Source organism: Leucopleurus acutus (genome assembly GCF_964270905.1).
Source record: "Leucopleurus acutus genome assembly, chromosome: 17".
Taxonomy (NCBI): Eukaryota; Metazoa; Chordata; class Mammalia; order Artiodactyla; family Delphinidae; genus Leucopleurus; species Leucopleurus acutus.
The window spans coordinates 2,333,632-2,358,303 of NC_139159.1; the positions used below are offsets into that span (position 1 = coordinate 2,333,632).

Sequence of the window (24,672 nt, forward strand, 5' to 3'; positions counted from 1 at the left end):
TCATCCAAACTGAAAATAAATAAGGAAACAAAATCTTTAAATGACACATTAAACAAGAAGGACTTAATTTATATTTATACAACATTCCATCCAAAAACAACAGAATACACTTTCTTCTCAAGTGCTCATAGAACATTCTCCAGGACAGATCATATCTTGGGTCACAAATTAAGCCTTGGTAAATTTAAGTAAATTGAAATCATATCAAGTATATTTTCTGACCACAATGCTGTGAGACTAGATATCAATTACAGGGAAAAATTTGTAAAAAATACAAACACATGGAGGCTAAACAATGCACTACTAAATAACCAAGAGATCACTGAAGAAATCAAAGAGGAAATCAAAAAATACCTAGAAACAAATGACAATGAAAACACGAAGACCCAAAACCTATGGGATGCAGCAAAAGCAGTTCTAAGAGGGAAGTTTATAGCAATACAATCCTACCTCAAGAAACAAGAAACATCTCAAATAAACAACCTAACCCTACACCCAAAAGCAATTAGAGAAAGAAGAACAAAAAATCCCAAAGCTACCAGAAGGAAAGAAATCATAAAGATAAGATCAGAATTAAATGAAAAATAAGTGAAGGAAAAGATAGTAAAGATCAATAAAACTAAAAGCTGGTTCTTTGAGAAGATAAACAAAATTGATAAACCATTAGCCAGACTCATCAAGAAAAAAAGGGAAAAGACTCAAATCAATAGAATTATAAATGAAAAAGGAGAAGTAACAACTGACACTGCAGAAATACAAAGGATCATGAGAGATTACTACAAGCAACTATATATAATAAAATAGACAACCTGGAAGAAATGGACGAATTCTTAGAAGAGCACAACCTTCTGAGACTGAACCCGGAAGAAACAGAAAATGTAAACAGACCAATCACAAGCACTGAAATTGAAACTGTGATTAAAAATCTTCCAACAAACAAAAGCCCAGGACCAGATGGCTTCACAGGAGAATTCTATCAAACATTTAGAAAAGAGCTAACACCTAACCTTCTCAAACTTCCAAAATATAGCAGAGGGAGAAACACTCCCAAACTCATTCTACGAGGCCACCATCACCCTGATACCAAAACCAGACAAGGATGTCACAAAGAAAGAAAACTACAGGCCAATATCCCTGATGAGCATAGATGCAAAAATTCTCAACAAAATACTAGCAAACAGAATCCAACAGCATATTAAAAGGATCATACACCATGATCAAGTGGGGTTTATCCCAGGAATGCAAGGATTCTTCACTATACGCAAATCAATCAATGAGGCATGGACATATATACACTACCAAACGTAAGGTAGATAGCTAGTGGGAAGCAGCTGCATAGCAGAGGGAGATCAGCTCGGTGCTTTGTGACTGCCTGGAGGGGTGGGATAGGGAGGGTGGGAGGGAGGGAGAAAAGAAAAAAAAAAAAACTAAAACATTAATTTGAAAAGATGTATAGACCCCTATGTTCATTACAGCATTCTTTACAATAGCCAAGATATGGAAGCAACCTAAATACCCATCAAGAGAGGAATGGATAAAGATGATGTGGTGCATATACACAATGGAATATTACTCAGCCATACAAAATGGTAACATCTTGCCATCTGCAGCAACATGGATGAGCCTAGAGAGTATTATGCTGAGTGAAAAAAGTCAGACAAAGAAAGACAAATACTGTAGGATTTCACTTACATGTAGAATTTTAAAAACAAATGAACAAACATAACAAAACAGAAACATTCTCATAGATACAGAGAACAAATAGGTGGTTGCCAGAGGGAAGGGAGGTAGTGAATGAAATATGTGAGGAAGATTAAGAGATGCAAACCTCCAGTTATAAAATAAATGAGTCATGGTTATGAAAGGTATAGTGTGGGGAATATAGTCAATTACATTTTAATATCTTTGTGTGATGACAGATGGTAACTATACATCATGGTGATCATTTTGTAATGTATGAGAATATTGAATTTCTATGTTGTACATCTGAAACTAATATAATACTGTAAGTCAATTATACTTCAATTTAAAAAAAAAAAAAACCTTCTCAAATCCCTTTCTCTGGACTTTTCAAAGACTGTCACAACTCTCAACATTTAGGCAAATCTTCCCACTTAGCGTGGAATCAAGGACATCATATAAATGTGTGACACTGCATTTTCATTTTGGATGTGAAATTCTTCTGAGGATGCAACCTTTAACTAACTAAAAAAAAAAAAATTAATATGAATTGTTTTCCTCGGGCCTTCCCTGGTGGCGCAGTGGTTGAGAGTCCGCCTGCCAATCAATGCAGGGGACACGGGTTCGTGCCCCGGTCCGGGAGGATCCCACATGCCGCGGACTGCAACAGGAGAGGCCACAAGAGTGAGAGGCCCGCGTACCACAAAAAAAAATAAAATAAAATAAAATGTTTTCCTCTATTAATACTCTACTTGTCTTTCAAACGGTATCGTTTGAAGATTTGGAACGCATTTCTGAAAAAGCTTCTTTTACTTTCAGTTCACACCTAGTTACTGAATAGGAAATCATCAAATTCTATTATGTTGTCACTGTTTCTCTCCTGAAATAGAAACAGCACAATTTCATAGGAAATTGCTCTTGGTAGTTTTCCAACCCAAGGCTGCAATCTCGAAACTTTTGGAATCTTTGAAAAAGTTTAAGGTTAGAAATGCAAAAGTTCCAAACCATTCCAGAAAACACTAAAATTGTTGAATTGCATACCCTGCTTTACTGAAATAAAGGCGGCCTGAACTATTCTTGATACGGTGCAATCCCAGGGGACTGAGAAAGAAGAACAATTTTAAAGCAAACTCTGCTTCTGTTAAAAATTGTTTTAAATTCTTTTAAAAATTGTTGGTTGAGTTGATACGTCACCTTCATCCAAAAAAAATCTTCTAAAATTCTCCACACATATGACTTTTCCCACCACAGGAAAAGTACAGGAAGGCATGTTCGGTGAAGCCCATCTTTTTTTTGGTCTGACCTGCCTGTGGTTTTTAATGGTGTCGTGGCTTTTGTAAAAATTACATACTGCTTTAAATGGGTGAGCTTTATGGTATGTAAATTATACCTCACCAAAGTCATTTAAAAAATGACATATTTCCTGAGGAAAATTCAAACAGTGAAGAAAAGTACATTTTAAAAAAACTCTTAAAACTCCCATCCCCCGGTAATTACCAACTGTAACAGTTTGGGGCTGCCCATTCTTCTGCTTCTCTCTCCCTTTCTATAATTACACACACTCAGAAATACGTATCCAGCTTAATATAACATCTCTTTTCCCAACTGTTTCAGTAAACAGTTCTAAACGTGGTGCCCTCTTAACAGAAGGCAGATGGAGCCAGTGCTGGCCGGGCGGGCCAGGTTCAACGGGACAGCGCATCAAAGGCACCGCCATGAACCCCGTGATTCCCACCCGGGAACCGGTGGCCACCACACTGTCCTCATCAGGTGATCGCTGGAAACCAGAAAGTGTCACGTTCGACTTGAGGACACGGGGAGCGGGAAGGGTAAGCTGTGACAAAGCGCGAGAGAGGCATGGACATATATACACTACCAAACGTAAGGTAGGTAGCTCGTGGGAAGCAGCCGCACAGCACAGGGAGATCAGCTCGGTGCTTTGTGACCGCCTGGAGGGGTGGGATAGGGAGGGTGGGAGGGAGGAAGATGCAAGAGGGAAGAGATATGGGAACATATGTATACGTATAACTGATTCACTTTGTTATAAAGCAGAAACTAACACGCCATTGTAAAGCAATTATACTCCAATAAAGCTGTAAAAATAAAAAAAAAATAAAGTGTCACGTTCAGGGTCACTTTGATGATGACCGCAGACGGTCACACTACCTGGCAAACTCGAGGACTCACGCTTAATTTTGAGCCTGAAAACGCAAACACTGGTTATATAGAATTGTGCAAATCAGAAACAGGAAGCCCAACCCAGGTAGGCTGCTGTGTGTAAGACAGCCCGCTAGCTGCTACAAATCTGGGGAGGGAGGGAAAGTTACCAAAAATCCAGATCTCTCTCCGTCTGAAATTGTACCCCATGCATAGTTTTTCCCCTCACCGCACTGAGAGTGTCGCTGAAGTATAAATGCCGCCCTGATTTCGCCGCGACGCATCGCCAGCGTCGTGCTAAGGAGCACGCACCGGGCGGGCCGGCTGGGGTGGACCGGGCATCGCCGGCGTGGCAGCCGCGTGGCCGAGGCCGGGACTGTGGGGACACAGCGCCACCTGCAGGAGTGAAGGGGCATAACCACGCCTCAGAGGGCCGTCCTGCCAGCGCGAGCGAGCAACAGGACCTGGGGGTCGTCACCATTTCACAGTAGGAGACAGTGGGGGCAGCGTCCGTGTTCACACTCAACCTGCTGGGCCAAGAACGTGTAAACCTCTGCCAGACACATGGTAGCTAAGGCTGCAGTCCCGTCTGCAAGTGATGTGGGGCAAGGTGTCCCGGCCGGTGAGCGAAGTTTCCGTTTCTGGGACAGGCACGTCGACTCTCTGTTTTCACGCCCCTCCCTCCCACCTTCTCCTGCCAGGGCTATTTCTGCCGCTACTCAGTTGTCCCTGCTGCCACCAAGGTCTGCACCTCCAAACGCACAGCATGCCCCGCTAATCACAGTCTTTCCCGACACGACCGAATGGAAACCGCGCCCGCCGGTTAAGTGCCCTGTAGAGACAGGGCTGCCGATGACGCCCACGACAAAGCATCACCCACCACGCGACCCCCCGGCCCGCCTATGCTGACGCCGCCCCGGTGTGTTCCTCCGGGTCGGACCTGCACTGCCAGGTGCCTGCCAGGCGTCCCCCGGGGGTCCTCTGGGCCCCTCCAGCCCGGCCTGGCACGGGGACCCCCTCACGGCCCTTCCGGGGCCTCACCCAGGGCTCAGCGTTGTTGCTGACTCAGCTGACCTCCCTCTTCCACCCCCTGCCCACCCAGGGCCGCTGTGGCTCCTACCCCACCACTGTCCCCATTGCACTTGTCTTCATTCCAACTATGTTTTTAACTAATTTTTTACCTGCCTCTCATTTTGGACGCATGCAGACATTTACGAGACGGCCACCAAAAAAATGTGTATAAACCTGATTCAATCGCCTCTCAGCACCTCCTCAGCGACAAGACCCCTCAGCACAGGCCCGCCGCCACCTGGGTCTCCGCGGCCCTCCCGCCTTTGAGAAGGCGGCCCTCCCGCCTTCGAGAAGGTGGCCCTGCGAGCCTCTCACCCACCACCCTTTCGCGCCTCCGCGCCTGGCCTCACAGGTCCCCTGTGCTCCCATCTGCTTGCTGTGCTCTCCCGCCCTGCTTTCCGCCCTCGAGTTCCAGTCTGCACCTGGCGAACGCGCACTCCTCCAGGAGGGTCACCTGAACAGTGACAAGAGCAAACCCCTCTGTGTCACCGTCCGCCAGGCACTAGCCCGGCCACCTTATATAAATCACCCTGTTTACGCCTTACAGCAAGTCTGTGGGGAGCTACTATCTTCATGCCCTGGAGATGTTACAGTCCAGGGCTCAGGACAGGTGGCTAAGTGGCCGGTAGTTTTCTGCACGTAAACACCTAACGTGAGCCACATGGTAGTTACTGCTAACTAACTGTGGTGGTTAGTAGTAAACACAGGCCCCCCACGATCACGATCCTTCCAACCTGCAGGTAGAAGCAGAAGCCTCCACGGGGAGGGGAGACGAGATGGCGCAGAGTGGGAAGCCAGAGGGGAGAAACAGAGGCTGCTCTGACCTGGCTTTGAAGGGAGAGGCCATCAGGAAAGGAGCGCAGAACAGGCAGCACGTGTAGAGGCTGGGAGCACGGATCTGGACCCCGACTCCCGCTCACTAGCCGTCTGACCTTGGCCGAGGAGCTAAAGTACTGGATGCCCCGCTCATACGTCTGATCTGGTGGTGGTGTGCAAGGTGGTTGGGAAAAGGGAAACACCAGGAGCCACTGCAGTATTACAACCATGAGTGGATTAAAATGTTAATAAAAAAGGCCACTGGACGCATCCTTAAGTTATTTAGATAACTGCCCTGGGACTGAAAGTGACAGACCCTCCCAGGCTTCTTGCCACCAAGGAAAGGACCTGGTGTCAAAAAGACATAAATGATTTCACTTAAGGATGTAACAAAATAAATGAAGGCCGAAGGGATATCCCCACAGTACTACTTAAAACAACACAATCTGAAAACATACAGACCTCCAATAATAAATGTTTAAAATTAATCATAATACATCCATATGGCTAATAATACAGAACCATTAATTGTGTTATCAAAGAAGGTTTAACCATAATTCAAAAGAGTCATGCACCACAATGTTCACTGCAGCACTATTTACAACAGCCAGGACATGGAAGCAACCTAAGTGTCCATCAACAGATGAATGGATAAAGAAGGTGTGGCACATATATACAATGGAATATTACTCAGCCATAAAAAGAAACGAAACTGGGTTATTTGTAGTGAGGTGGATGGACCTAGAGACTGTCATACAGAGTGAAGTAAGTCAGAAAGAGAAAAAAAAATACTGTATGCTAACACATATATATGGTATTTAAAAAAAAAAAGTTCTGAAGAAACTAGGGGCAGAACAGGAATAAAGACGCAGACATAGAGAATGGACTTGAGGACATGGGGAAGGGGAAGGGGAAGCTGGGACGAAGTGAGAGAGTGGCATGGACATATATACACTACCAAACGTAAAATAGATAGCTAGTGGGAAGCAGCCGCACAGCACAGGGAGATCAGCTCGGTGCTTTGTGACCACCTAGAGGGGTGGGATAGGGAGGGTGGGAGGGAGACGCAAGAGGGAAGGGATATGGGGATATATGTATATGTATAGCTGATCCACTTTGTTATACAGCAGCAACTAACACACCATTGTAAAGCAATTATACTCCAAAAAAGATGTTTAAAGAAAAAAAAAAGGTTTAATGTTACTGTGGAAGCAGAATAGTGGCCTCCCCAAGTGTTCATGCACTGATCCCAGAACCTGGGATACAGTGTTACCTTACGTGACAAAGGGACTCTGCAGGTGTGATTAAGGGTAAGGACTCTGGAATGTGGATATTATCTCAGATTATCTGGGTGAGACCAATCTCACCACAGGAGTCCTTAAAAATTGGAAAAGGAAGGAAGAGTCCATGGGGAGATGTAACAGGAGAGTGAGCAGAGACTAGGGTCTGAGAGGGACAGACCCCACCTCTGCTGCTGGCTTTGAAGGTGGAGGCTGGGAGCCCCAGGCCGAGGGGTGCAGCGGCCTCCAGACGCTGGGATGGGCCTTCAGCCTCCAATCCTACAGCCTCAAGCAGCTGGATTCAGCTGAAACCCAACTGAGCAGGAAACGATTCTCCCCTAGAGCATCCGGAGAAGCAAGAGCCCTGCCAACACTTCACAGGAGACAGGTGAGGCCACCCCGCCTGTAAGAGGCGGAACGCGTGCGGGTGTGTGGTTTACACTTCACAGTAGACAGGTGAGGCCACCCCGCCTGTAAGACGGAACGCGTGCGGGTGTGTGGTTTACACTTCACAGTAGACAGGTGAGGCCACCCCGCCTGTAAGAGGCGGAACGCGTGCGGGTGTGTGGTCTAGACTGCTGAGTTCCTGGCGTTTGTTACGGCGGCACTAGGACGCTGATGCAGCTGAAAACGTTATACACATGAAGCTTGGAACAAAGTCCAACCTGAGACTGCACATACCCTTTATCCTCACTCACATCGCACCACATCCATCGCAGGTGCACACGTGCAAGAGCAGGTTCGCAAAGAACTACGTGAAAGCAAGTGTTCTTCAGAGTTCCGCGTTCGGAGCATTTTCGCTGCCCTCTTTAGATGTTACAGCCGTCACTGTGGTCCTCCTTCCGCACCCGCCGGCTCCCTTGGCTCGGATCTTCTGGGCCCTGCCCCGGGTCCGCGCTGGAGAGACTTGCTGGGCCGCGGGGGCCCGGTGGGCGAAGGCTCCGCTCCCCGTGCGTCCTCGTCTGGACTCCTGGACGGCACGAAGGGTTTCGCCGCTCCTCAGACCCGACCACGCGGCCCTCGGGACCGCCTTCTCCAGGCTGTTGCGGTCGCCCGCGTTGCAGAGCCTCCCCTCGGTTTCCTTCTGTCCGTGGATCCCCAGACGTCTGAGTGAGTTAGGAACCGGGCACTGATCTCCACTCCCTTCTGTCTTCACACCCCTAGTCACCGCGTCCACACGGTGACGGCTCCCAGACGCCGGGCGCCCGTCGGGGCCTCTGTCCTGAGCTCCAAGCACACACCCGGCGGCCGCCCTGTCTCCCCTCCGACCTCTGACGGGCGCCGCCGTGAAGCCCTGAGCGAAGGCCGCCCTGCGGCCAGGTCTCCGCCGCGGCGCCACTGGCATCCTGGCTGGCGCAGCCTCCGTGGTGCGAGCGCACTGTGCGAGCAGCGTGCCAGGCGGCCGCCTGTTCCGGAGCTGCAGCAACGCGCCCCCAGAGGTGCGATGGAGAAGGCCCCAGGCCCCCCCCCCAGCGGTGCGATGGAGAAGGCCCCAGGCCCCCCCCACCAGCGGTGCGATGGAGAAGGCCCCAGGCCCCCCCGAGCGGTGCGATGGAGAAGGTCCCAGGCCCCCCCCCAGCGGTGCGATGGAGAAGGCCCCAGGCCCCCCCCAGCGGTGTGATGGAGAAGGCCCCAGGCCCCCCCCCAGCGGTGCGATGGAGAAGGCCCCAGGCGTGTCCAAGGACCTGCTTCTTCTCTTACTCTCCCACCTGCTGGCTGTGCAGAGACGCACGAGACACTGACTCTGAACTCTCTCTCTTCTTCTTAACCTTTCTGACGGCGTCACTTACCTCCCAGCTAATGCCAGACTTAACGCCACAAAGTGTCCTCAGCAGGTGGCCACGAGGACCCTGACACGGGTGCGGGGCTCTTACCATCGCTGCCGTCTGAGTAGGAGTGCAGGGTAAAGCCCTGGTTTTTGTTCCTTTTCCGAGTCGTTGGATTATGAGTTCCCTTTCTCACCTGAGCCATTTCTTGAGTTTCGTGTCACTCGAGATGTAACGTGTACGTGATGACACACACAGGAAGGAAAGAAGAGGACAGAAGCTCCATGAGAACACAGGCTCTTTGGGACAAAACTCTGAGCAGAGCCTTAAAAGAAAGAGACTGGGAAGGAGGGGAGATAAAAGTGAAGGAGACTCGGGGAGGGTCCAGAGGAAGAGTTTCCATGCGATCCCGAGCCCAGAGAGGGGAGGGTCCAGAGGAAGAGTTTCCATGCGATCCCGAGCCCAGAGAGGGGCGGTGCCTGGGGTCAGTGTGGGTTGTCAAGGCCTATCGTTTGTTAAGTAACTCAAGGCTTCGTTTGAAGAATCATTAAGTGCATTTACTGTTTAAGTTTGGGATTTTTTTTTTGACTTGACAACACATCACATATTTTATGAGACCTGCGTGGGCTGGCCCAACGTGAATATTCTCCGCAACACAAAGCAGAACTGGAGGGTCCAGGTCCCAGAGGCTTCCGTGCAGTGACATCAGGAAGGGACATGAGTATGGGAAAGTGACACCAGTGGCCGGGGCATCGGGGCGGGGGCAGGTCAGAGAAACACGTGCGAGGCCACATGGTCATGGTTCCTATGTCTTCAGGACCTGAACCCAAATATTTATAATAATTCATGTAAAGCCTCAGCCTCACTGTTTATCTGCAGAGCTTCTCTGCAGATAAAGGTAGAGCCTTACAGACAAAACGGTTTATGAACCACGGGTGGCGACTGTTAGCAGAGGGCTGGAGACAAAAAAGGAAACCTACACCCAACAAGACTGGGAGCATCTCTAGCTGTGTGACGCCTTTAAGGTGGAGAGAGCGACTCTAAACCCCGCCTGCTGCTAGACGCTTCCAGGGAGCGTGAGAGGAGACCACCGCCGCCAGCATCTTCCTCCTGAGGTTCTGATGCCCTGGGGCACAGGGGGCCAGACACACTATTTCTACGAGCTCACCGGCTGACTCGAACAGGCTGCCAGGCTGGGTGTCCTCTGGTTTGGGAACACGACCGAGCTCACTGCAGGGCAGATGAAAGTTTTAACCTGAGAACATTAATCCACAAACTGCCCTCTTAAAACATAAGTCAGAAAAAGAAATTCAGTCAAAAACTCAAACGCAGATGAAGCGGCAGCGATTCTGTTTACAGAATGACTTCCAAACCTACTCAGACCCCTGAATCATTTTACCCTCCAGACATCACTTGAAGTCCGACCGAGGCCTTCATCTCCTCTGATCCCCGCCGAGCACAAGCCCCTGTATGCGGGCACAGGGACCGGAGACGGGAGACGCTCCATCCCCGGCACCGACCTGGCTCTCAGTGTGAGAGTCTGGGCCTCCCCCGGGAGACCTCAGAGAGCCCAAGGATATCAGAGAATGCCTCTGTTCCTAACATACACCTCCTATTGAAGAACAAACTTGGACATTTTCAAAGTCAGGTTACTCTTTATGTCGTACAGATTTTATCTGGGATGGTACAGAGAGCGAAAAGTCCTCAAAGCCTCCTTTTCAGGCAGTGCCCAAACGAGGGCTCGCCAGAGTGAAACTCCTGCTGGGGCATGTCAGCGAGGAAAAGGGATGAAGCTGTGGGGTGGACTGGACGTTGCCCCTGACCGGCAGCCAATCCTGCCCCCAGGTGGGATGCGCTGGGTCTTAACCACAGGGAATATGGTAGCAGTGCTTTCCCATCCAGTGTATCTCAGACGGGATCACAAAGCCAGTTGGAAAGGCACAATTGAATAATGCAAGAACAAAACTATTCCTAGAGAGGCGCTTAGAAACTGAATTTTAATGATGCTGAGGAAATAAGATCAAATATGCAATCCCCACAGATGCACACTAGCCCCCAAGCGCCTCAGGTCCCAGGAAAGCTGCCTGATTGCTCTACCCAAGGTACATGTGATGTTGTTACCCGCTGGGGATGTGATATGTTTTTACCCAAATTACTAATGCAACTAAAATGTTCTACTAAAAATAACCCATTTTATTCTGCCTGGTCTGAATACATGCATGGTGTGTTTGTGTTTGGTGACAGACGCCCCAACAAACTGATCCACAGATTCAATGTAATTCCAATCAGAACCTCGGAGGGCTTTGACTGGGGGTGAGGGAGGGGTTTAAAACGAACGAGCTAATTCTAAAATGCATGTGGGAATGCAAACTATTTCCTAAAAGAAAAAGTTGGAGACATTTTACTTCTTGACTTCAAGACTTACTCTCAGCCACCATATAAGACGACACAGATTTAGCAAATGAAAATGGGAATGAGGGTGTATTCAGAGAAATAGCTGTTAAATAGTAATGAGATATCTATATCTGTCCTCTTTGGTCAGCTTTGTTGAGGTATGATTTACGTACAATAGCTATTCACCAGTTTTAAGTATATAAAGAAATTAGTTGTGATAAGTGTGTCTTTTAACCAGCACCACAGCTATGACGTGGAATAGTTCCATGACCCCAGATAATACCCTCACATCCTCTGCAGCCAATCCTACCCCCGCCCACTCCCGGCCCCCGGAAACCACTGATCTGCTCTCCGTTGCTACAGTTCACTCGTATATTGTTTTGTTCCAGTCAAAATTTTTAGATTTTCAAAGTATCTATAAATTCAAAAGTATGCTAGGTATGCCATTCCTTGTAACATTAGGTTCTTAAAGAATTTTAATTAGGTTTCTGAAAAAGAAAATAAGATGCTTAAATAAAACCTTTGAAATATTAACTTTGTAATTAGGGGACGTTTCATGTTTAAAATTTTTTTTTAGCATTTACAGCCAGTTATGGCTTATCTTAAGAAATAAAATTAGAAGGTCCTTCAAGATAAACTAGACAAGATCAAGGTCAAAGAAATAAAATTAATGATACTTTTGTATCACCGGCTAAATTTAATTTTGTATTTAAAAACACACCATTTAAAAATCAGCTGTTGGGGAGATCAGCTCCGTGCTTTGTGACCGCCTGGAGGGGTGGGATAGGGAGGGTGGGAGGGAGGGAGACGCAAGCGGGAAGAGATATGGGAATATATGTATATATATAACTGATTCATTTTGTTGTGAAGCTGAAACTAACATACCATTGTAAAGCAATTATACTCCAATAAAGATGTTAAAAAAATAAATAAATAAATAAAAAATAAAAAAATAAAAATCAGCTGTTGCTTCAAAGAAGTTGTGCAGAAAGTAATTACTGAAATAATTATCACAAAATAATGATAAGAGTGGTAACAGATATAATAAGTATTTAAGTATTATTATTGCAGGATTTACTCTTGCCAGGTGCTTCACAGAGTCATTCAGGTAAATCACCATTATTATCCCCATTTAAAAAACAACAAAAGAAAACTAAGGTTTAGAATTTTTCAATGAGAAGCTCAAGACTGAATAGCTAAGAAGAGCCACACATTTTCGGTCACAGATCAAACTGAGCTCAGTCTGATCTCTTACACCTTCCATAACTGCAGTAGGTGATGGATAAGACATTTATATTTAGGATACGGAGCTACACAAAACAACTTAACGCAAGTACGAAAGCCTGGTATTATCTGATAAAGATGCTGCAGATCAAATATCACTTAGAAATAAGTAAATATCTAAAGAAGAGGAAGAGGAAGAAATATGCAGTTATGCGCTGAAGAGGAAACGCAGGTTAAAAGATAATGACTGACTAAAACGAATAACACCCCTTCTAGTTCAGTGGTCCTATGAGGAATGTGGCTGTGAGGTATCATTTCCACAAAACGGATTTCTGGTGCCCTACTCAGGAGACAAGAGAGGACAAAGGGAAATTCATTGGCAAGGAAAAATATGATCAGTGAAAATATGTCTACTGTATCAGTGGAATGAAGACTGGAAAGCAGGTTGATAGACTAATAAGACAAGAAATATTAAACCGTGCTTTCAAAGAACACAACAGCTGCTTGCGCGCTGATACGTGGAAGCATTAGCACCCTCTGTGTCGTCTGTACTTTGGAGACACCACCTGCCTTACCGGTGGTGTTCAGCTATACACAGAACAGAAAGTTATACCGAAGGCAACGGTCTTTATGTTTGGTGAGATTCATTGTATCCTCACAGGTTTGTGCATTTTAATATACACTCTCCTAATATGTGATCATTCTGTTTTCCTACATAAAAATTCAATGGCTATAACTCTTATAAAGATAATTACTCTTCCCTGCACCATCTACACAGTCACTATAAGAACAAATTATGCTGAATAAATAACTATGTCTTTTTTAAATAACTTTTTAAATTTATTTATTTTATTTTATTTATTTATTTATTTTTGGCTGTGTTGGGTCTTCGTTGCTGCACGCAGGCTTTCTCTAGTTGCAGCGAGTGGGGGCTATTCTTCATTGCCGTGTGTGGGCTTCTCATTGCGGTGGTTTCTCCTGTTGTGGAGCACGGGCTCTAGGCACGTGGGCTTCAGTAGTTGTGGCATATGGGCTCAGTAGTTGTGGCTCACGGACTCCAGAGCTCAGGCTCAGTAGTTGTGGTACACGGACTTAGTTGCTCCGTGGCATGTAGGATCTTCCCAGACCAGGGCTCGAACCCATATCCCCTGCATTGGTAGGTGGATTCTTAACCACTGCGCCAAAGTCCCTAACTATGCCTTATTAATGCTTAAAATAACACACTTGTGTTTTAGTCTAAGCCTTTGTTGGGTTTAATTACAAAATTTCTCTTTATGTAACCAACATGTAGAAAATGATATAATGTAGCATAAAAAATCATTTATTCTTGAAGCAGAATGTGGTTTGACACTATTTTGTACAGTAGATCTCTAGGCTTTATTCACCTAGAATAACTGAAACTTTGTACCCTTTGGTTAGTAATACCTCCCCATTTTCTTCTCTCCCAGCCTCTGGCAATCACTATTCTGTGCTACTCTGTGCTTCTATAAGTTTGACTATTTTAAATTCCTCATATAAGTGATATCATGTAGTATTTGTCCTTCTGTATCTGGCTTATTTCACTTAGCATAATGTCCTCCAAATTCAGCCACGTTGTCAGAAATGGCAGGAGTTCCTTCTTTTTAAGCTTGAATAATATTTCATTGTATGGACATACCACATTTGCTTTATCCACACATCTGTCAGTAGGCAGATTGCTTCCATGTCTTGGCTATTGTGAATAAAGCTGCAATGAACCTGGGAGTGCAGGTATTTTTTCAAGATTCTGATTTCAATTCCTTTGGATAAACACCCAAAAGCGGGATTGCTGGATCATAAGGAAGTTCTATTTTTAATATTTTGAGGAACCTCCATACTGGCTGCACCAATTTCCATTCCTATCAACAGTGCACGAGGTTTCCCTTTTCTCTACATCCTCACAACACTTATCTCTCCCTTCCTCCCTCCCTCCCTCCCTTTCTTTCTTTCTTTCTTTCTTCCTTCCTTTCTTTCCTTCCCCCCTTTCTCCCTTCCTTCCTTCCCTTCCTTCCTTCTTTCTCTTTCTTTCTTTCCTTCCTTCTTTCTTTTTTTTTTTTAATAATAGCCATCCTAACTGGTATGAAGTGACTTCTCATTGTGATTTCAGTTTTCATTTCCCTGATGATTAGTTATGTTGAGCATCTTTTCATGTATTGTTGGCCATTTGTAGATTTCGTGTTATATTCTTATTAATAATCATAATCATAAAGAGGGCAGGAGGAAACTTTTGGAGGTGATGGGTATGTTTATGGCGCAAGTTGTGATGATGGTTTCATGGGTATATGCTTATCTCCAAACCCATCAGTTCATACACATTAAATATGCACAGCCTCCTGTTTGTCAATCATATCTCAGGAAAGTGCTTTTTTAAAAAGTCTGTGGTTTGCCAAATTTTCAGTTGACAGAAAGATTTTTTAAAAAAGGAATTAGACTAATAAATCCTTCTTCAATATCTCTTCCTCATTTCCCATGCCCATTTGGGGGAGTCAAAGACTGTGTTATGAGGACCACAGGCACACCAAAAGGTGTACTTTATACTAAGTGTGAACAACTATGTCAGCAGCAGAATCAGCAATAAATGTTTTACTATTTGTAAGGCTATGCAAACATCTACCAGGCAGCTCAGCCTTCCTCAAAAAGGAACTTGATCCAGAAAGGATACGTACAATAAGAATCATTAAAAGAAAGGCAGTGTAAATAGATCTTAATGAAAAAATGTCTTGGGCATTTCAAGTTCTACTTTAGTTTTGTAGAGAAAACTACAAAAATAAACTACTCTGAAATAAAATTGACTTTCAGAGCTATAATTAAAATTATGAAAAATTCCAAGGATTAGAGACTACATTTTTGGATACCAAAAATCTTCTTTGAATAGTGATTCACAAGCACATGGAATCATGCTTTAAAAATAGAAAGCAAAAGTGCCTGTTTCCATGGGTTTAAACATTAGCCATTACTCAATATTCGTAAGACCAGTAATTATTATCAGAATATAAAGCACTTGCTGATGAGAAGTATTTGCAATTTAAATGGAAATTACAACTTTTCACTTGCAAATTTTTATAAACCATCTGTAAATATATTTGTGGAAAAACACATCACAGTGATGAGTTTTGTTTGTTGTTGTGATTAAAAAATTTATACTTAACTGGTTTTTGTGATGATTCTGCAGTATAGTAAAACTTACCTAAAACATTACACAATTCACAATGAAAGGAAGAGATGAAGAAAACACTTTGCTTCAGGGATGGCTTATGTAAAAGAAAATTAATAAGGGGGAAAGTAGACAGAAGCAGTAATAATTTTTAAAAATATATTTGATGATTGATCTTATTTTAATACGATAAACTAACCCTTTGGCCTTCTAGGAAAGAAAAATCCAGATTTCTTGAGGCATGTTTGTTACAGAATGATGGCAAATAGTTTTCTTTTGAAATTAAGAGGCCACACTGAAGACAGAAACAAAGTTAGGAATCAAAGCCTTCTGGTATTTATTAGTCCTATTAATTAAAAATCAAAGAGCATTCTACTTATATTGGAAGAATTAACATTGTTAAAATGGCTATACTACCCAAAGCAAACTACAGATTTAATGTAAGCCCTATCAAATTACCCATGACGTTCACAGAACTGGAACAAATAATCCAAAAATTTATATGGAGCCATAAAACACCCAGAATTGCCAAAGCAAGCCTGAGGAAAAAGAACACAGCAGGGGCATAACCCTCTCAGATTTCAGACAATACTACAAAGCTACGGATATCAAAACGGCATGGTATTGGCACAAAAACAAACATATGGATCAATGGAATAGAATAGAGAGCCCAGAAATAAACCCACACACCTACAGTCAATCTTCAACAAAGTGGGCAAGAATATACAATGGAGAAAAGACAATCTCTTCAGCAAATGTTGTTGGGAAAGTTGCACAGCTGCAGGTAAATCAATGAAGTGAGAACACACCCTCACACCAGGCACAAAAATAAACTCAAAATGGCTTAAAGACTTAAATATAAGACAAGAAACCATAAAATTCCTAGTAGAGAACATAGGCAAAATATTCTCTGACATAAACTGTAGCAATGTTTTCTTAGGTCAGTTTCCCAAGGCAATAGATATAAATACAAAATAAACAAATGGGACCTAATCAAACCTTATAAGCTTTTGCACAGCAAAGGAAACCATAAACAAAATGAAAAGACAACCTACAGACTGGAAGGAAACATTTGCAAACAATGCAACTGACAAAGGCTTAACTTCCAAAATATACAAACAGTTCATGCAGCTCAGTATCAAAAAAACCACAAACAACCCAATCAAAAAATGGGCAGAGGATTTGAATAGACACTTCTCCAAAGAAGACACACAGATGGCCAAAAAGCACATAAAAAGATGCTCAACATTGCTAATTATTAGAGAAACACAAATCAAAACTACAATGAGGTACCACCTCCTTGTAGCCAGTCAGGATGGCCATCATTAAAAAATCTACAAATAATAAATGCTGGAGAGGGTTGGAGAAAAGGGAACCCTCCTACACTGTTGGTGGGAGTGTACACTGGTGCAGAGAACACCATGGAGAACAGTATGGAGGGTCCTTAGAAAACTAAAAATAGAACTACCATATCATCCAGCAATCCCACTCCTGGGCATATATACAGAGCAAACTCTAATTTGAAAAGATGCATGCACCTCAATGTTCATTGCAGCACTATTTACGATAGCCAAGACATGGAAGCAACCTAAATGTCCATTGACAGATGAGTGGATAAAGAAGATGTGGTGTACACACACACACAAACACACACTGGAGTATTACTCAGCCATAAAAAAGAATGAAATAATGCCATTTGCAGCAACATGGCTGGACCTAGAGATTATCATAGTAAGTGAAGTATGTCAGACAGAGAAAGACAAATATCACATATCACATATATGGAATCTAAAATATGATACAAATGAACTCATTTACAAAACAGAAAGAGACTCACAGACATAGAAAACAAACTTATGGTTACCAAAGGGGAAAAGGGATGGGAGAGGCATAGATTAGGAGTTTGGGATTAGCAGATGCAAACTAGTATACATAAAATAGATAAACAAGGTTCTACTGTATAGCACAGGGAACTATATTTAATATCCTGTAATAAACCATGATGGAAAAGAATATATATATATATATATATACACACCCATATATATATATATATATATATATATATATATCACTTTGATGTACACCAGAAACTAACACATTATAAATCAACTATATTTCAATTTAAAAAAATCAGATCAAATCAAATCAAAGGGCATTTTACATATCTGAGCTTAAAATCCCATAGCTTCTGATCAATGGGAAAAGTAATTTAAATTACTTTTAGTAATTTAAATTAGTATTTGTGTCACAGACACTAACAAATGGGAAAAATCTCAGAATAAAATATCAAACTGTAGTTCAGTAGCAATGGAACTACATAACACGACTTTTTTATACTGGGGAATTCATATTTCACACAGAAATCCTGACAGGTGAATGTAAGGTTTTAGGGATTTCAAATGTATTTTTGAAACCAGCTGTAAGGTGGCAAATGCTAAACAGGGCACTGAGGTAGCAGTAGGGAGGCCTGGGTTGCAGTCGTAACACCACGAACTTTTACTCCTGGGCAAGTAATTTAAATTCACATTGGTTTGGTTTTTCAACATCGGTAAAATGAGAGCTTAGATTAGATGTTCTGGGGATTCCTGTATCAGCTAAATGTCTATGAGCTTGTTTCATAAATTAATAATAATCACAACTACCAGTATCAGTAAAATGCCAATCCTGTGTCAAGCGATAAACTATTCTTTGCATGCAATACCCCAGTCCTCAGAGCAGAAATGTCTTCATCTCAGAGATCTCTGATGCGTGCACAACTGATCAACATAGAGCTGGGATTCCAGCTGAGCTGTCTGTCTTCCCGCCCTCACGCCAACTCAACCACACACTCTGGTCTTTATCCAACTGATGACAGAATATTCAATCATTCAAGCTGCATAACAAAGCTTAAAATAATGGTTCAACTATTGCAAAATGACATTTTAAAAGCTTCTATTTGAACCATAATGTCAGATAAGGAAGTTTTTATTACTTACAGCTGTTCCAAGGATGAGTCCTTTAATGTCTGCTTATCTCGTATACGAATTCCATCCTTGTAGAGGTACCTGGAAAACATACAAGATCTTATTAAATTATAAATTAGCACAGATACCACATATCTTAGATCAGGATTTTTTAAACTGTAGTATGGACCCAAGGAGCTTTGGGGTGTTAATACATTCCCTAAAAATACAGGGAAACTTTGATTTCATATCAATATGTTCAACTGTCTGGGTAGGAGAGCTCCAAGGCTCTCATCAGGGCCTCAGAGTGACCCTGCACCAAAATACTGAGCACCACTGCCTTAGCCTCTAACACTTGGAATGGTTGTGGGGAACTTCTGACTGATGACGTCACATCTACCGGGTGGCAACTACTCTAAGAAAAAGAGAAGTTTGACAGTAACAATTTTTTAAAATCCAGTCCATCGTACTGAATATACTGAACTGGGAGTTACATTTGCAAAGCTGGCAAATGTCACCGTTAGGACTCATGTACGGGGGGTGAAAACATTCACAGTCGGCTCTCCCACGGTTGCTGCCAAAAATCTACAGGGAAGGACCCTATCATGGATTTACAGACACCGTGCAAGTCATCGGACCCCAAAAGTGACTGGAAACAAACTATATAACCTACTAGCACCTTCTTTGCCTTTTTCCTTCAACTAGAGGATGGCAACATTATTTCCTCTCGAAATCTACCAAAGTTTGCTGTAATTGGTTTGTTTTTTGTTTTGTTTTTTTTTTTGCGGTAGGCGGGCGTCTCACCGCCGTGGCCTCTCCCGTCGCGGAGCACAGGCTCCGGACGCGCAGGCTCAGCGGCCATGGCTCACGGGCCCAGCCGCTCAGTGGCATGTGGGATCTTCCCGGACCGGGGCATGAACCCCTGCATCGGCAGGCGGACTCCCAACCACTGCACCACCAGGGAAGCCCTGGGTTTTTTTTTTCCTTAACAAACAGTGAATTGATTTAAACTGGAAACAATGTTGTATATTTTCTGAAGTGATTGAACCCAAACTAACATCGAACTGCAAAATACAGAATCTTAATATTAAACCCGAATTTAATTGAAAAAAAAATCTCTATGGTTTCTGTGAATGCCGTGGAAGTGAATATCTTTTTACCTAGAGGTTGCAAAAGGAATGGGGCCGACTCCAAGGAAGTTTAGAGACTGGGAGAGATGGCAAAGGCCAGTCAATGCTCAGTTAACAACTGCAAAGGTCACACTCAGCCAATGACCCAAGAAGGCGAATTTGCAGAGGGAGCAGCGCTCGGTAGCAGGAGCTCGTGAGACAACGGTGCAAGAGCTGGGCCAGAAGAGGAAGAAGTTGTAATTCAGAGAGGAAGCGAAACCTAGGAAATGGGAACCACACCAGAAACAGATTCATGGATTTGAGTGTGGAAGAAATTTCCCCTTTAAATACCGCCGGAGATGCTCAGTGTATCTCCAACCTGCGCACGTATGCAGCAGTTTCTGCCCAGCGGATTTTTTTTTTAATTGTTCAGTGCTTGTAAGTGATGAGATCATTATCACTTTGTAGATGCCAAGATGTTTCTGAACAAATAAATGTTACTTGGGAGTTTATCATTAGACTAATTCTAACTTGGTTAACAGTTTATATACAGGGATGCTGTCCTTAGTTGCTGGTTCACCAAACCAAAGAAAAGGAATGTTTTTCTTTTTTAATTTATTTATTTTATTTATTTATTTTTGGCTGTGTTGGGTCTTCGTTGCTGCACGCAGGCTTCCTCTAGTTGCAGTGAGCGGGGTCTACTCTTTGTTGCGGTGCGCGGGCTTCCCATTGCGGTGGCTTCTCTTGTTGAGGAGCACGGGCTCTAGGCGCATGGGCTTCAGTAGTTGTGGCATGCGGGCTCAGTAGTTGTGGCTCACGGGCTCTAGAGTGCAGGCTCAGTAGTTGTGGCACACGGGCTTAGTTGCTCCGTGGCATGTGTGATCTTCCCGGACCAGGGCTCGAACCCATGTCCCCTGCATTGGCAGGAGGATTCTCAACCCCTGCGCCACCAGGGAAGTCCTGAAAAGGAATGTTTTGCTCTCAGTTTTTCAGTGGAGCTCAGGTCTCAAATTCAGCTAAACTTAAATGAACCACAGTTCCCAAAGAGATCCTCAAACAATTGCACTTTTTCTTATGAATCTGGAAGCAAATTTCTCCTAAGACATTTCAGTCTGTTTTGCCCAAGGGAATCAATGATACATTTTGGACCAAAACATGTTAGAATTTCAGAAGAGTTCAGAAAGGCTTTTGTTTCAGAGAAAAATCTGTGCTCTCCTTTGTGTTTGGCAGGGCACAACTGCAGTCCAGTGGTGTGTTTAGTCTAAAGAAAATTAGCCTCCTGGACATACATGCACTATAGCTACTTTATGTAAACACCCGAAATGTTTGGGAAAGGCCACCGCAAAAACCACTGATGGACACACGTTACTGAAAAAGCTGAGGCATTTACTGGTCTTACCCTCCCTCTCAATGAATAATGAACTCAACATAAAAGACTGTTAATCAATCACATGCTGAGCATTTATTGAGCACCTTATGCTCTCTTCTTTATTCCCCAAATATTTCATGAGTCGTTGCCACGTTCGCAATGCTGGGTTATGCGGTGAATTAGAGGAGACGGCCCCTCGCCTTCACAGGATCCAGTGGGAAAATCAGAAAACGAATAAGTAAAAACATATGAGAGAAAAACATCAGCTTCTGTGGTGTAATAAATGAACAGACACCATGAGAGAGAAAAACAGAGAGGAAGCTTCCTAGAGGAGTTGACATTAAAGGTGGGACGAGACAGAGGAAAATGCCACCAGGGAAAGACCCACCAGCCTCACGTGCAGAGGCCCGCAGGGGTGGAGAGTGAGAACTTCCTGTGCGTGGAGAGATTAAAGAACAATGCATCCAGCATAAAAAGCAAAGGAAAGAAGACCTAAGATGAATTCACATGCGTGTGTGGATCAGAAGCCACACTGGGACTCACAGACCTAAAGAGGGGGTCTGACTTATTAAAATGAAACGTGAAGCAGGGAAGTAGTGATTCCTTGAACTAGGGTAGGTGCAGGGGACACGGGGGAAGGGGACACATCAGAAATGTTCTTGGGGTCGGAGTGAACGGGATGTGCTGGAGAACCCGAGCAGGCGGCTCACAGAGCAGCGGTGCTGGTTCGCTGAGAGGGTGTGAGACACACAGGAGTGCAGCAGGATGGGTGAGGCTGGGAGAGAGAGAAGCGAGTCCTGCACACTTCGTGTGCGCTGCACAGAAATACAAGCAGGACCCCGATTCTCAAGCATGCAGCTGCGCGCGCGCACACACACACACACACACACACACACACACACAGCCTCACTGCTGGGAATGCTCTTTGCAGGTTATCATCCCCACCCTTTGTGACCACTTGTTTTTCTGGTCATAAGGGGACAAGACGACACATCTGCAGCGTGTGTTAGAGCTGAGGTCGCCACAGAGGTGGTGCCCATGTTAGCAGGTGATTCTTGGCTTTAGTCAATGCTGCAGTAATTCACAAGCACCCCCTTATCTGAAGCCTTGCTCGCCCATCGCACGGGGAGGCGGAGCCATCCTCCCCCACCGGGCCACCACCACGTCCGCGTGTGCTTAGATTCCAGAGCCCACCCAACTGTCCTCTAAGTGTGGGTTCATCCCCCAAACAAGCAAGATCTAAGCCTGAAGCCTGTCTCTGCATCTCCACACACCAGCTCCCACCCCACTGCCTGTCTCAGCACCTTCACAGACCTCCAGATCAACGAGCACCCCGGATCGCAGGGTCTCTGTGAATCCCACCCAGAAGGAGCTCACGTCTGCTCCGGGCGTTTCCGGGACTGGCTCACACGAGGCCTGTAACCACGCGTGTAGCAGAGTCTACCATCCTCAACTGCCGTCGACCCTGACATTTCCTTCCAAACCTCAAATTCCACTTTCTTCTAATCTGGACAGGGGGTGTCGGGACGGATTAGGTCTCCCAGCCCACAAACTCCTTTTTTATAAGAACACCTCTGTTTTGAGAGACAATCCTTACTCGGTAATGTTACTGAAAACAGGGAAAGATTGGCCTCAGTGGCCACACGAATGCGTTCACCACCTACTGTGTCATGAAACGTTGATAAATTGCCCTTCCCTTTCCCCGAGTCACATAACTTACAGAAGCCCAGAGATACGGTTAGAAGAGCGTTGACTCGAAGTGTCGTGAAGTGCTTTCCTTGTTCTCACCCAGAGCGTGTAAAGCACTTGAGCGTGTAACCGATCCCGCCACGGCAATGCTGACCATTCATCTTATCCAAAATTAGCCTTTTGCTAATAATTCATTGTACTAGGTTTCTTCATTGAGTATCACACTAGCAATAAGATCTCTTCCAAACCATCTTTACAAGTTGTGCTGTTTATCAATTTGTTTCCTTTACTGTAGGGGAGATACTCCTTACATGCCAATGAGTAAAGGACCCCAGTAAAGACCCCCAGGACTGGGATGAAACACAGGGGGTCAGGAGCAGACCAGTCACAGCACCAGCCTAGAAGCCCAAAGAATCCTTAGCAACGTTTAACACACGGAAATCAAGAAGGGCACGTGCCTGCTGGGCACGGGACTGGTCGTGAACAGTTAGGAGAGCTAATGTTATAGAATGGACCGATTCTAAACAGGAAACAAGGTTTTAGGACTGAGGGATGAAAAGAGCTGTAGGAGGTCTTGTGTCATAGGTTGGGTGTCTCAGTTGAACACAGCAGGCTGCAAGGCTCTTGAGCTGGGGTGTGATGTGAACTCTAGTGACTCAGGAAGATGTTATGATCATTGCATAAATGGGAGAGAAAGCGTCAGGACAGCATCTCCTTTTTACAAGAATAATTTCAGCTTTTTCCCCAGAGTCCCTAATGAATCCACAAATGGAAATATTTCTATAAAAATGTTAATTATCTCCTTAATGTTTTTTTAAAAAGGAAGTTGCAGCACTCACTCCTTAATTAAACAAATGTCCTTCTGGTTTCCTTTTTCAGCATTCCACGCGAGTGGAGCAGTCATGACCTCCCAGCTTGCAACTGATCAACATGCATGGTTTCTGCGTCAAAACAGGCAGCCACTTAAAATACCTTTACTCTCATTTACCTACAATACTCAGAAGAGCGCCACAATGGCCAACGGTCATATGTGTGAGCTCACTGCTCCAAAGTGTGGTTCTTCCCCAAGTTCACTAAAGTTCCTAACTGTGGAACTGCCCTGGTGGTCCAGTGGTTAAGAATCAGTCTTGCAATGCAGGGGACGCCGCCGGTTCGATACCGCATCGGGGAACTAAGGTCCCACATGCCATGGGGCAACTAAGCCCGTGCGCCACAACTACTGAGCCTGCGAACCACAACTACTGAGCCTGTGAGCCACAACTATTGAGCCTGCACACCACAACTAGAGAGAAGCCCTCACACTGCTACGAAGAGCCCAACTGCAACGAAGAGCCCACGTGCCACAACGAGAGATCCCGCGTGCCACAACTAAGACCTGATGCAGCCAAAAACTAGATAAATAAATATTTTGAAAATAATAATTAAAATACTAAAGTCCCTAATCGTAATGTGCTCACTGCTCAAGAAGGTCTTGGATGGCTGAGTTGTTGACATACAGCTTCTCTTGGATCAATGGAATTTTTACAATTATTGATTAATTAGATCTGAATATGAAAGTTGCACAAACTCTGTTTTGTTTTTATTTTTCTCCAATTTAGAATTTTTGTAGCAGGGATGGAGGAATAGAAATGTGCATAAATATTCAAATGTTTTCAGATGAATAATCTGTTGAAAGCAACAACTGACTTTACTTAAAAATGGTGAAATAGCTTTGTTGAAAGGTAGACAGTGTTTTTTAAGAAGATGAAGTATTACTTTAATTAAACGAAAAGGTGAAAATAATCTATCAGCACTGTAAGTCACTGTTGATTTTTCTTGCAACTTACAAGTATAGCAAATGTTCAAGTCCCTCAGAAGCATTTCTGGAAATCTTTCTGATTTAGCTGTTGTGCAGGAGACTGACAAAACGGAACGGACAAACAAGAATTCCAGGATGAGATAGAGATTCTTCAAACCTTATGCTAGTTCTGCCAGGTACAGCTTCACAGAGCAGAAAACCT

General features: G+C 44.3%; 1 protein-coding gene across 1 annotated transcript in view; it reads right to left on the reverse strand.

Annotated features, from left to right (window-relative positions):
• Nucleotides 1–18,542: 18,542 nt before the first annotated feature.
• Nucleotides 18,543–24,672, reverse strand: part of PCMTD1 (protein-L-isoaspartate (D-aspartate) O-methyltransferase domain containing 1) — a 140,276-nt gene continuing 134,146 nt past the window's right edge. Inside the window, exon 7 of the transcript XR_014326872.1 lies at nucleotides 18,543–18,607. The gene's annotated coding sequence lies outside the window, so the exon portion shown is untranslated. The remainder of the gene's footprint in view (nucleotides 18,608–24,672) is intronic.